The following is a 15553-nucleotide window of genomic DNA, read 5'->3' on the forward strand; positions in this document are numbered from 1 at the left end:
AAAGCTGTCAATGAGTACATTTACTTTGGATTGTAACACATGTTTCAACGATCTTGGAAGTGCAGCTCTTTTATAAAGTATTAATGTCTCTTCCTTGAAATCGGCAAACTTTAAGGAGCGCAGACTAAGCAGAAATGATTCAGACTTTGTTCATATTAATTTTGTTTTATTCCTAGGAAGCACAAACATACAATAGGAATTTGTCATCATGCCTTTGCCTTCCATGAGAACCTTTGGAATTCTGAAATATACATGGATCAATTTTATTATCAATATTTAGAACAATGAAGAAATGATACATGATCAACAGTAACTTAAACAGAATTAAGATAAGAAGGAAAGAGAAATTTCCGAACCCCAATTTAACATTTCAAATCGCCTAACACAAGGTACATGTATATGAACTGAAATGAGATCTTTACCACGATTAGTGATGAGATTCCGAGCTTTCCAATTTGGTTGCGGGACCGCGTGATTCTGCTCCAACACGATCGTTTTCCTGGTGATTCTCCCCACCACCATTGTGGTGATGACCGACGCCGTCTCTACTAACGACTTCCTTAACATTAGCAACCAAGAAAACGACAACGAGGAAAATCAAGAATTTCTGTAAGAATAAGGAGATGGTTAAGCTATAAATTTTACAATGAATAATAAGATAAATATTGAAGTAATGCAATGCTTTTCGTGTGACTATCTGGACTCCTAATTTCCTTCAACTTAATAGATTCCCAGCTGTGTTGTATGGACAATAGTCCTATTGAATAACATTTTCAGGATTAAAACATTTCGGGATTTTAGTTTCCATGGGGACCCTGGTTAGAACTGGTCCTCAGTACCCCCTTGCTTGTCGTAAGAGGCGACTAAATTCGACGGCCCTTCATATAAGACCTCAAAACCAAGGCTCTTGTCGCAGAAGGTGCGGTATGATAAAGATCTATCCATGTTCAAAGACCGTAAGTGCCGAGCATAAGTCAAATTTTTCAGCCATTAACCGAAAACGTCTCCAGATGAGTGAAAATATCTCGAGAGGGAGGGTTAAACAAGTGAAAATATCTCGAGAGGGAGGGTTAAACAAAATAAAATCAATCAATGAAGATTTCAGATGAAATACTTAGCAACATATGCCTGATAAAAGAAATAATCACCACAAGAACATTTAACTAATTCTTTCCATACAAAAGAGGAAATAGACTAGTTTACTCTATACAAATGGATATCAGATTATTGTCCACTAGATACATATGATGTCCAGTTTTTTAACCGATTGGAATAAATATTAATCGTTGACAATGCAATATAAAACAAAAGGGAATGTCACAAACTGGATATTAAATACTATATTTTTTTCTTTTATTTCAATTTGCCTTAAAAAAGATAATCATAGCGATATAGCATAAAATCAAAAGAGTCTTCCCATTTTCTGTAAGCTTTTTGGTGTCTTGGATCAACAAATCCGTATACTAGTGTGTTACCCGAATCCTTCCTTATATAGCAAATGAAACAACTACGTCATGTGGAGATGCGATGTGTGTGGATTTGATTCGATGTTGAGAATAATCATAAGTGCGCGCATTCAATTTTATAAAAATCTATCAAATATTGAAAATGTATCAATACCAGAAATACTATAATTGTTTATTTTAGTTTTCACAGGAGAGAGAGAGAGAGAGAGAGAGAGAGAGAGAGAGAGAGAGAGAGAGAGAGAGAGAGAGAGAGAGAGACAGACAGACAGACAGACAGACAGACAGACAGAGACAGACAGACAGACAGAGACAGACAGATAGATAGACAGACAGACAGACAGAGATACCAACCAATTAAATTCTCAATTTTTCAATACGAACTTCGTTTTTTCGGGACAAGGGAAGATGTTTACATAACATGGCTGAAGATAAACAAGAAACACTAGCAGTAAAGCTACACCAAATCTGCAAACGTATTTACACTGTAAGTCACATCTTTTCTAGGGAGCGACGAATTGGGAATCGTCCTATTCGTCCAATGGACTGAACGACAATGTGCGATGTGTTCATGATATTCTTTGTAATTTCAGGTAGGACGAGTTAACTAATTAAGTTAATTAGTGCAAAAGTCAACATGTATCTGTTGAGATTACGATGCTAAATAGTACAAAAGTGTAGAAAAATGTACTCTAAAGTAATAAAGTAAACCATAGTATAAAATAGGTTCTTTATTATTGTATCTCTTAATAACATGTAGAAAACATTTTTTTTAAATCCATCAACTAAGCTATTTCCCTGCACATGTACAATTTCAACAAAGCCGAGAAATAGGAATACAGTTCTTCACAGGTAGAGGGGCGACACTAAAAGAGGACATAACTAAATTGAAATAGGATATGACTTCATAACTGCAAATGACAAGCAATGGGTCTCAGTAGAAATCAAGCAGAATATAAACACTGCGCAAACACAATAAGTTCTATGTTTAAAAACTTTATAAAGTTGATGGTTTAATATTGTTTTCATCATAGCACAATATTTTGCTTGTTTACAATCACATTTACACTTTCAAAACATTGATTTGAGATTGACTGCATATATGTGTGTCTGGATTATTTTTCATGAGAAAGAAAAGATGTGATAAAATCTCGGAGAGTAGATAAAGGGCTAACACTAAAAGGACATGCTTAACTTTTAATTTTGTTTAACATGAAGGTCCTGGGAATTCCCTGTCCACAAAAAAAAAACAGTTAGAGATACAACAAATGTTTAGAAAGAGACGCTGCATTATGAATATTTCTAAAAATATGGACTTTTTGCACAGAATCACGTCTTAGATTTAATATAGGCAAGTATATTAAAATATTGTGTTATCGCCTTATCTATAAACATGAGGGAATAAAATGCCTGCATTAGAATGACAATGTTCTCCATCAAGGAAGCAAAATCTGATTTCATATTTATGATGTTCATTATCAAACTGTACAGTCAACCTGAGATTTCTAGAATGATAACAATCTGTGGAGTTTTACATACATGTATCTTTATCACATCTGAATCACATTCATAAAATTTTCATTAATTATCAGATCACCCCCTCTTGTTATAGCTGGACATGCTGTATGATCGTTAAATATGATGACATTTTAAAAATATCTACACTATCATTTACACATTATGTTTTCATGAACACTATGGAGAAGATACTTAAGTTTATTAGATGTAATTACATGTCTTAAATTATATTGTTTTATAAAAATATCGATGTACTATGTAGGATTATTTAGTCGACTATACTTTTATGTCCCGTTTAAGAACTTTCCATTCATATTGAGATGGTCACCACTTGCCGATGAATTGACACAGAAAGTCATAGCGCATTTCCTCACCATATGGCAGACTCGACAATTTAAAGGGAAACCACCGATTTCATATATTAGACTCATATGACGTTTAAGTGCATTTCCAAGTTTCCTTCCAAGAATAGTGTCTGTTCAATATCTGAGAAGCATTTGTCAGTAAGTACAGATGTAAGCTTGAGACAGTGATTGCACTTAGAGAGTGTATGTCCCTTATTGATTTTCTGATCACATGATCACAGGGCAAGTTGAAGTATGATTTCATACTTACAAACATTTAGTCGCTGAATGATATTTTCTGTACATTGATTTATATATGCAAGGTATGTAAAGGTATGGACGTGACATTGCAAAATTAATATTGATTTTACTATGATTGAACTTTCCTTACACAAATCTGAACACAAAATGTGTATATGGATGACAGGTCTCAGGTATATACATTGTAATGTGGTTGTTTATTTATTTAGAAAGAGAGAGCAAGAGAGAAAAAGAGGGATATATAGTGAGAGAAAGAAAGAGATAAAGAGACAGACAGAGAGAGAGAGACATATAGAGGGGGTCATTGTTTTTGGGTTGTTTTTTTTAAAAAACACTTATAGAGACAATATAGCTCAATTTCCACATTTTAGTCAAGTGTTTTTGTAAATCATGTGTGGATAAAATGATAAAAATCATATCAATACTGACAATTTGAAACAACTTCAATGCACAAATTTGCTCTTAACTGCACTTTGAAGATTATTCGAAAAACAAAGGTTTCTTCTTGCTGAGTTGGATTTTAAAATGCTTATTTACATCACGTGAATTTGAATGACAGGAGAGGTGTGTATAGAAAATAATTTGAATATCCCTTGTGGGGTCCAAACTCAAATTTCAAGTATGAAATTACCCAATGCTCCTTATAAGTAAGTACTTATAAAAGGATTTTTCAAAATAAATCCTTATATGTTCGTATTGACCAATGTTTATAAACGAACACGTGACGTGTTAATTAAAAAAGTAGCACTTGATTTTAAAGCAGTGTATTCGCTAGTCCCAGTAGCAGATTTAGAAGGGACCCTCCATTTCATGACCACAAATTGTGAGCAAAATTCCAGATATGGCACCCAAAATGCTGAGTACCTTGGCTAAAACTCAACTTCCACGTACACCCCTTTCGTAAATCCTTAATCCGTCACTGAATCCAGCTTGCCCTTCAACTAGATCTTGGTTTTCCAACGGTAATTCTGATACCAACATAAAATTATAGCTCACATATGAGTTTTATCTCATTACATCTGACTGCTTTTTGCAGAATCTCATTCTGTCAAAAGTCTGGCTCTATCCAGTACCCACTACACTTTCTCTCACTCAGTCAATGGCCAGCATGCTGCACTGTTTACCATTTATGCCCATATTTATCAAAGGAGGCCCAATATTGTTTTCTACAGTTCACAAAAAGTATTAATATTTGCATTAAAACAAAAAGTCTCAACTTGGGATAATTGTTATAAATGCAAAGTTCATGTATTCAACTATGCAACACAATTTAAGAAAGCTATGACAAATTGTTATTTCATGATTTATGTGTAATAGGAGCTAAAGTTTTTCTTTAAGTACATGTATAAACAAATGACATTTTGCCGTCAAAATGTTTAAAAAGATTTATAAAACCATTTGTTTAATGACAGTTGCTATGTGATTTTGGATATAGTTGATTTCCAATTAATGGATATAAAATAGAGGATATATTGTGTTTTCACATTCAGAGAATTTTGTATAATCTAGTCTACAGTCGTATATAAATCGAAGAATTTAAAACGAATTTGTGTATTTGTAAATGATAAACTACACTTGTAAGTTCTGTATATAGCTTTACTGTAACGATTCTGGAGTTAGAAATTAGTGTAGTGCTTTAACATGCACAAGGTTTTCAACAGTTAGAATGTAATATTGGTCAGATATAACTTGAAAGATGTACACCGTTAATGATGCCCTTGTTGAGAATAAGGACTCAATTTTATTATTAACCACAAAGTCAGGGGTTTATTGGTTCTTGCAGTTTGTCACTTTGAGAAGTGAATTTAATTCCAAGTTTTTTTAATGAATTTTAAATCATCATGGTAAATAATCAATAATTCCAAAGTTTAAACTGCTGCACCACCTCCTCTAAATCCACCACTGATTTATATTGATGTGTGTTAAGGAACCCATACATTATGCTTAGATTCATATGTGCATTTCGTATGATTTCATCACCGTATAAAAATTACAAATGTGTTGCTTTTTTATGTACATAGGTTGGAAGTTTTATTAAGGTTCTCGTCTTTTTAAGACATTTGTTGCATGAATCAGTTTTAACCCATTCATAAATCTGGTAATGACGTAAATTACGTGGATCTGTAATCTGTATTAGTGTATTTCAGTCACGATCAACTATATGTAGTTCGGTTTTACTCAGGGTTTTCTTATAAAAATAAATGTTTTTTCACCATTATTGGTTTAGTCTCTTCTTGTCACCTCTAAAAAGTTAAGATAACAAAACTTGCTAAAATTGTCAATTTTAAAAGGAATACAAATTCAGTAAAGGGAAAACACGATCCCATAAAAATTAGGTGGTCAGGTGTAGGGAAAGAGTGGGCATCCCCTGTTGGCCTGTGACACCTGATATGAAACGTATATCTTTATCATATTAACTAGGCGATCCTTACCCAAGAGCAATATGTAAAGAAGGGTCTAATGTTGGTATAAATTTTTTGTCAATGAGAGGCTACATTTGCAAATTAGACCTCATCACAAGTATGGTAGATAGAGGGTCCGGTTTTTTGTTGTTGTTTTTTTTTTTTTTTTTTTGCCTTTTTAAAATTTTTTTTTATCCTTGATGAGACTTATGCGATTGATTACTGTTCGTTATCATCATTTGTTTATCGGTATAACGACCATAGAATTTGCATACTGCTGATTTTATACAAGAGTGTTGAAACCCCCGTAACATGAATGTATTTCTCAGTAGCCTGTATCAGTTCGGTAATCAATAATGCGTAAAACATACCCTCATCGATTGAATCGGTTGATAGACAAAACAACATATACAAGTAGTAATGCATTTGTTTTCTTTTTTGTTTGTTATTGCAAAATCTTTACTAAGTTTTCTAGAGATCGTATCAGACTCGAAACATATATCCTTCCAATTTCGTTAAGCCTAGCTATGAACAAAGTGTCCAGATATTACTAATTATTAATGATGCAGAGTAGTGGTGAAAAAGGAAAACCGAACGAAGTATTAGAACCTCCTCACTAAACCTCTTTCTCTTCTCCCACCCCTACTGTCCCTACTTTCCCTTATCTCCCCTCCTTTTCACCCTAGCTGATCCTCATACATACATTTTCGCATTATTTTATATAGTTATAGCCCTCCATAGTCAATCCTCTTTTCTTTAATCAACAATTGTTGCATTCCATTGTGACAACAATAGCTGTAAGTGAAGTACAACTAATCTTTGATGATGCTTACAATTTTGGGACGCCTTAATGATGGCTATTTATCATATCAACGTCTGTCAAGAAACAGGACATCGATTTAATAGGCTTTTATTTCGTACTATAAGCGATACTCAACTCTGAAGGCTTAGCAACAAACTCATTTCCTATTTTGACGTATTTAAATATAGATATATATATGATGTTTTATTTTTTAAGAAAAATCATTTGCATGCATATGTCGATTCGATCTTTCCTTTTGAAATCGAAATAAAAGAAACGATAAAGTCCTACACATATGCTTCGTAATTAGATATTTTACTACAAAATAAATAGCAACCACAGACTAACACCTCAACTTTATGACAAATGGGATGATTTCAGTTTCTTTGTCTTCAACTTCCCATATTTATGTAGTTATGTCTCATTATTGTTTGTATACCTTGCTTATATCTCTCTATAAATTTGATACGCAAGAACATGTTCTGTTTCTACATCGAGGCAGGCTAGTGACAAACAAATTGATGGTACAGAGTTTCCAACACTCTAATTAATAGTCACTACAAATTTCAAAATAAAAACTCTTTCAACCATTTTAAAATGAAAGAAAGATAACTTTTATTTAATTATATGACAAAGGTTGGACTCAACGAACAATAAAATTGATAACCTGGTTACAAACTTGGAGAGGGTGGCTTCTTCAGTTCATATGTCACTAGGTCAAATAGTTGAAAAATAAATGGTCGAGGAAGAGGGTATAGTTCGATCACCTTTACGTCTTGTACGTAGTCAAGAGGATTTATCATATCCCGAAAATCTTTCCGGACGCAATTGTATCCTCGCTAAGTCGTGTGATATTATTTAATCACGATATAGGGCTTACAGCGGGTGTGACCGATCGAAAGAGAATGATTTCTCCTCCTAGGTGCCTGATCCAACCTCTGGTGTGTCCAGGGGACGTGCTTGTCAAACTCTCTCTTTTGTATCGCTTATAGGAGTTATGAGATTGGTCATTGTTCTTTATCTTCACCTCTCTTTCCAACCATATTTTTTTCGTTGCAAGGTGATATGGTTACTTACAATGCAAAGTGAAGATAACGAACAGTGATCAATCTCATAACTCCTATAAGAGATACAAAATAGACAGTTGGGAAAACATGGATCCCTGGACACACCAGAGGTGGGATCATGTGCCATGGAGGAGTAAGCATCCCCTGTTGACCGGTCACACCCGCCGTGAGCCCTATATCCTGATCAGGGAAACGGAGTTATCCGCAGTCAAAATCAGTGTGCCAAGAACGGCTTACAATCTTATAATTACTATAAAGAATACGAAACTTGCGAGTAGGGTAAACATTGGTTCTAGCATAAATTAAAAGCGATATCAGGTGCCTCGAAGGGGTAAGCATTTTCTGTTTTCTAGTCACACCCGTAGTGGGTCATATATCTTCCTCAAATAAACAAAATACTATAATAAACAAATTACTTCGCTTTTTTTCATTCTATAACTGATCACATGGATAGAAAACTGCCAATAAGTAAATTTATTTTGGATTCTAACACATGTTTCAACGATCTATGAAGTGCAGCTCTTTTATAAGTTATTAATATCTCTTCCGTGAAATCGGCATGCTTTATTGAGTGCAAACTAAGCAGAAATAATTCAGACTTTGTTCATATTAATTTTGTTTTATTCTTAGGAAGCACAAACATACAATAGGAATTTGTCATCATGCCTTTTGCCTTCCATAAGAACCTTTGGAATTCTGAAATATACATGGATCAATTTTATTATCAATTTTTAGAACAATGAAGACATGATACATGATCAACCGTAATTTAAACAGAATTAAGATAAGAAGGAAAGAGAAATTTCAAACCGCAATTTAACATTTCACATCGACTAACACAAAGTACATGTATATCAACTGAAATGAGATCTTTACCACGATTGATGATGATATTCCGAGCTTTCCAATTTGGTTGCAGGACCGCGTGCTTCTGCTCCAACACGATCGTTTCCCTGGTGATTATCCCCACCACCATTGTGGTGATGACCGATGCCGTCTCTACTAACGACTTCCTTAACATTAGCAACCAAAAAAACGACAACGAGGAAAATCAAGAATTTCTGTAAGAATAAGGAGATGGTTAAGGTATAAAATTTTACAATGAATGATAAGATAAAGATTGATGTAATGCGATGCTTTTCGTGTAACTATCTGAACTCCTAATTTTCTTCAACTTAATAGTTTCCCAGCTGTGCTGAATGGACAATAGTGTTTTGAATAACATTTTCAGGATGAAAGTATTTCGGGATGTTAGTTTCCATGGGGACCCGGGTTGGAACAGGTCCTCAATACCCCTTTGCCTTTCGTAAGAGGCGACTAAATTTGACGGCCCTTCATATAAGACCTCAAAACCAAGGTCCGTGTCAGAGCAGGTGTGGTACGATAAAGATATATCCATGTTCAAAGGCCATAAGATCCGACCATCAGTCTAATTTTTCAGCCATTCAACGAAAACGTCTCCAGATGACTGAAAAATATCTCGAGAGGGAGGGTTAACAATATAGAATCCATCAATCAAGATTTCAGATGGAATACTTAGCAACATATGCCTGATAAAAGAAAATGATCACCACAACAAGAACATTTAACTAATTTTTTCCATACAAAAGAGGAAATAAGACTAGTTTACTCTATACAAATGGATATCAGATTATTGTTCACTAGATACAGCTGATGTCCAATGTTTTTAACCGATTGGAATAAATGTTAATAGTTGAGAATGCAATATAAAACAAAAGGGAATGTCACAAACTGCATATTAAAAACTATACTTTTTTTATTTCAATTTGCCTCAAAAAAATAATCATAGCGATATAGCAGAAAATCAAATGAGTCTTACAATTTTCTGTAAGCTTTTTGGTGTCTTGGATCAACAAATCCGTATACTAGTGTGTTACCAGAATCCTTCCTTATATAGCAAATGTAACAACTACGTCATGCGGAGATGCGATGTGTGTGGATTTGATTTGATGTTGAGAATGTTCATAAGCGCGTGCATTCAATATCATAAAATTCTAGCAAATATTGAAAATGTATCAATACCAGAAATACTGTAATTCTCTGTTTTAGTTTTCACAGGAGAGAGAGAGAGAGAGAGAGAGAGAGAGAGAGAGAGAGAGAGAGAGAGACAGACAGACAGACAAACAAACAGACAGAGACAGACAGAGAGAGAGACAGAAATAGACAGAGAGAGACAGACAGAGAGACAGACACAGAGAGAGAGAGAGAGAGAGAGAGAGAGAGAGAGAATGGATTCTCAATTTTTCGATACGAACTTCATTTTCTCGGGACAAGGGAAGATGTTTACATAAGATGGCTAAAGATAAACAAGAAACACTAGCAGTAAAATTACACTAAATCTGCAAACGTATTTACACTGTAAATCACATCTTTTCTAGGGAGGGGCGAATTGGGAATCGTCCTATTCGTCCAATGGGCTGAACGACAATGTGCGATGTCTTCATGATATTCTTTATTAATTTCAGGTAGGACGAGTTAACTAATTAAGTTAATTAGTGCAAAAGTCAACATGTATCTGTTGAGATTACGATGTTAAACGGAAATAGTAAAAAAGTGTAGAAGAATGTACTCTAAAGTCGTAAAGTAAACCATAGTATAAAATAGGTTCTTTATCATTGCATCTCTTAATAACATGTAAAAAATTTTTTAAAAAAAACCATTTACTTAGATATTTTCCTTCACATGTACAATTTCAACAAAGCCGAGAAATAGGAATACAGTTCTTCACAGGTAGAGAAACGACACTAAAAGAGGATATAACTAACTTGAAATAGGATGTGATTTCATAATTGCAAATGACAAGCAATAGGTCTCAATAGAAATCACGCAGAATATACACACTGCGCAAATACAATAAGTTCTATGTTAAAATACTTTATAAAGTTGATGGTTTAATTTTGTTTTCATTATAGCACAATATTTTGCTTGTTTACAATCACATTTACACTTTCAAAACATTGATTTGAGATTGACTACATATATGTGTGTCTGGATTATTTTTCATGAGAAAGAAAAGATGTGATAAAATATCGGAGAGTAGACAGAGGGCTAACAATAAAAGGACATGCTAAGATTTTTATTTTATTTAACATGAAGGTCCTGGGAATTCCCTGTCCAGAAAAAAAAAGACCAGTTAGAGATACAACAAATGTTTAGAAAGAGACGCCGCATTATCAATATTTCTAAAGGTATGGACTTTTTGCACAGTATCACGTCTTAGATTTAATATATGCAAGTATATTAAAATATTGTTTTATCGCATTATCTATGAACATGACGGAATAGAATGTCTGCATTAGAATGACAATGTTCTCCATCAAGGAAGCAAAATCTGATGTCATATTTATGATGTACATTAGCAAACTGTACAGTCAACCTGAGATTTCTAGGATGATAACAATCTGCGGAGTTTCACATACATGTATCTTTATGATATGAATCACATTCTTAAAATATTCATTAATTATCAGTTCACCCCCTCTTGTTATAGCTGGACATGATGTATAATCGTTAAATATGATGAAATTTTAAACATATCTACACTGCATTTACATATTATTGAAATTAGACATTAACGGCAAACTGACAACTCAACTGTATGACAAACGGGATGATTTCAGCTTCTCCATCGTCAACTTCCCACATTTTTGTAGCAATATTCCATTATCACCTGCATATGGTGTTTATATATCTCAACTGATTCGATATGCAAGAGCTTGTTCTGGGTATAGTCAGTTTTTAAATCGAGGTAAACTACTGACAAACAAGTTGATGGTACAGGGATTTCAACAGTCTCGACTGAAGTCAGCATTTCGCAAATTCTATGGTCGTTATAACGATCTAGTTCGTCAATACGACCTCGCATTGGGTCAAATGCTGTCTGACGTGTTTCATACCGATTGTTAAGCCGTTCTTGGCACACTAATTTGACTGCGGATAACTCCGTTTACCTGATGAGGATATCGGGCTCACGGCGGGTTTAACCGTTCAACAGGGGATGCTTACTCCACCTAGGCACCTGATCCCACCTCTGGTGTGTCCAGGGCTCCGTGTTTGCCCAACTATCTATTTTGCATTGCTTGTAGGAGTTATGAGATTGATCACTGTTCGTTATCTTCACCTTGCATACTAATCAAAATAAGGAACAAGCATACATTTTCATGTATTAAAATATGTTAAGACATGTATATTTTCAAAACGTTATTGAAAAATTACCTGTTTTGTTTTTTCTCCTGCTTGTGCACTGTATGGATGAGTCAGATGAGCAGGATAGATATTGGCAAATTCTGCTTTCATCTGAGGAACTCCCTGGATCACTTAAGTAGCAAAGTGGAAGACAAGTTCATCCATCAGAATAGTTTGCTCCTCAATGAATGGTATGAATGTCTCCAATCTAATGTCAGTTTTCAGTTCATCTCTATTTTCCACACCTCTGTCAGTTGGAATTATCCTATCCACAACCACAACAACATTGAACAGGTGTAATGACAAAGTTTTCTGTTGTGATGTCCTGAAAATATAGGAAAGGTATACTGTAACTAAGATATCGACATTGTCAATGAGAGTTACCTTTACTGAAGTGGTTACATGTGAGAGACCACAGTACATTGACCTTCATTAATGTCACATGTACTGCAGTTATTGTTACGACTGATGAACACATCATGTGACACTATAAGTTTAAGTTCCAAAAGAACTGTTTACCTGAAATCTGGGAGAATGTTTTTGTCCCAGTTGTCTCCGACCAACTGATACTTCACATTTCCTCCTTCTGACCAATCTTTCTTCAACTGAATAACATCTTCATTCAGTTTGTCAATCCAGGATGCCAACTTGTTGTGCACAGATCCAGGGCTTACACAAAGTCCAATTTTAGTAAGTCTTTGAATATCTTATATGAAAATGAAATAACTGTGTATTTACAATGGCCAAGTTATTGAAAAAAAAATGCATGAATCGGGTATGATGTTCATCAGATCATTATTTCTTTATTGTTTTTTACATGTCTTACCCTTTGAGTGCAGCCACCATGAACAAGCAAAAAAGCAATACAATAGTGCAACCAAGACATTTCTTGGCTAAGGCCATGACATCCTGTTGCAATTGTGTGCAAGATATTTATAAACTTTTACTCTGATGGTGCCACTGGAACATCACTGACAACTGCACTGATTACCCTCAACAGGTTAGGAGCACGCACTTCCAAATCCTTATGAAAGTTGTTCCACGTAAAGGTCATCATACTGTCATGATCCTTCTTCAGTAACAGGGAGCCTGAATTTCTTTTGCAAATTGCTTTGGTTTCTGCCTGAAAAATTTTGGTAGCTGCCAATAACCACATCATCAGGGTTTGAGGTGGCAAGCACATCAAGCACAGTTTTTTCAACATTGTCCGACTTGAAAATAGCCTTACACATTTTCTTGCGAGCATCATTCATTACCAGTGCTTTCCGCTTTCCACTTGGATAGGATATAAATAGCTATCAAGTTATAAAAGATGTCTGAATAGAAAAACACACACAGCAAACATCTTTGTATATATGTGATACGAAAACACACACAGCAAAAATATTTGTACACATGTGATACAAAATACAATAAACCTTATTCAGTTATCAAAATAATATTCAAAAATGAAATGAAAAATACTTTATATGCAATAGCTGTAATGTACATTTTATTCATATATAATTACCTCATTCTCATCAGATCTGGCAAGTCAATATGGAGTTGGTTAAAAAGAAATGCACCTGAAATTTAACAGAAAAATTCTTAACATGCATGCAAAACAAGAACTTTGAAACAGAAACTGGAACAAAAGGCCCATGAGCCACGCACTCACACAATCCATGATGCTTCATCATCATGTATGTACTCGGAGGTCATTTGGATCATGTGGACGATAAACCATTTTCAAACTCCTTACTCTTAAGTATGTCTTTTACAAATTTAAAATTACTACCTGAATTAATGATTTAAAATTAATTTTACATTGCACTAATTTTTAAGAACAAAATAGAATTTTTTTCTTGCACAAGGCCAAATAAAACAAGAAATGCTTCAAAAAACATGTATGTGGTGCAAAAATTGTATTGGGTTATACATATGTGTCATTTAATTGATAGTACATGTAGTGCAAAAACAATTCAAAATAGTGACAAGACAATATCTTCCTATGTCCAGGGTGAATTTACCCTTGAGTATGTGACCTAAAAATCTGATAGGGTCATCTACTATTTAGGGTGTACCAATGTAACAAGTTGGGTGTCAAATGATTCTTAAAATATAGGAGACAATATATTGCTAAGTTCAGTTAGACACTTGATCTATAACCATATGAACCCAAAATAAATAGGGCTCATCTACTCCTTATGATGAACCAGTGTACCAAGTTTGATGTATGTCAAGCAAAGGGTTTTCAAAATATTAAGCACAGTATTTCCAATGTCCAGATTGGATTGACCATATGACCGGAAAATCTACTCATAATCAACCCACATAAGAAACATCATGAATATTATTTAAATCAAGTGCATGCTGAAAATAATTGAGCAGAACTGTGGTATACTAACCTCTTGTTTGAAGGGGGGAAGGACAAATGCACTGATTTGTTTGTCATTTTGCTCTCTGTATGTATATACTGTCAGGCAGGGTGATTTCTACCAATTTTGATAGATAAGGTATTTGGCCTGTATGTAAAAACTAAACACAGTAAATTATGTTATCCCTATGGTCAACATACATGAGCTTCACTCAATGATGCTTTTTGCCAAGTTTAGTTGATAACGGTCAAATGGGTAGTAAATGCTAAAAGTTTACTGACAGAGATGGTCAGACAACAAGTGATCAGAAAAACTCACAATTCGAGAGAGCTATGAAACAATAAACCAAATAAAACAACAAAGAAACTAAGCAAATGTAATTTACTTTATATATTTATAAGCACTATTAAGCTATTAAAGCAGAACAACTGTATGTGACAGCAAATATTTTATTCAAAAATGATATATGGACAAGATAAAATCTGCAGAGGCATGATATCTGAGACTGGTGGAGCAAAACGAGTGCTGATCACAAAAAGTATTGTACTTTTGTTAATTTTATGGGAAATGGAAGGACTTATGAATTTATTAGCAACTGTGTTTATAAACATATAATTACATACAAACATATATCTTTGGCAACAAATGAAGTATCATACAAATTTATCTTGTAGAAACATAAAGATTACTCTGATTCTCTCATCATAAAATTATTTTGACTGTTAAAATAGGTCTATGCCATCTTTCACACTATTGACTTATTTAAATGCCTCAAGTTATTCTCATAAATGTATAATTCATCTTCAAATCATTTCATAAGAAAATTCATCAAAAATATTAATAATAAATTGCTGCATTTTTCACACAATAGAGGTTGATACACCTGCAAGTCATACAACTTAATATTTGTTTTATTGGTTTCAACTTATTCAATATGATTAATATATTTTTGATGACATATTGTTTTTAAAACATCAGTCTTATACAATTAAGCTGAAGATAATGCTATATTTTATTCTCATGAAAAAAAAATTTAAGCTTCAACTTCCAAAAAATAATCAATCTAGGAAACAAATCTTTATTTAAAAATCTTAAAACAACATTGGACTGGAAATCATGTAATAGTTTTGGTC

At 33.9% G+C, this 15553-nt stretch overlaps 1 pseudogene; it reads right to left on the reverse strand.

Annotated features, from left to right (window-relative positions):
* Window positions 1–427: 427 nt before the first annotated feature.
* LOC125666348 (uncharacterized) lies at window positions 428–13290 on the reverse strand (annotated as a pseudogene).
* Between the last annotated feature and the right edge of the window lie 2263 nt (window positions 13291–15553).

The sequence above is a fragment of the Ostrea edulis genome, chromosome 10, assembly GCF_947568905.1.
Source record: "Ostrea edulis chromosome 10, xbOstEdul1.1, whole genome shotgun sequence".
In the NCBI taxonomy this organism is placed as follows: Eukaryota; Metazoa; Mollusca; class Bivalvia; order Ostreida; family Ostreidae; genus Ostrea; species Ostrea edulis.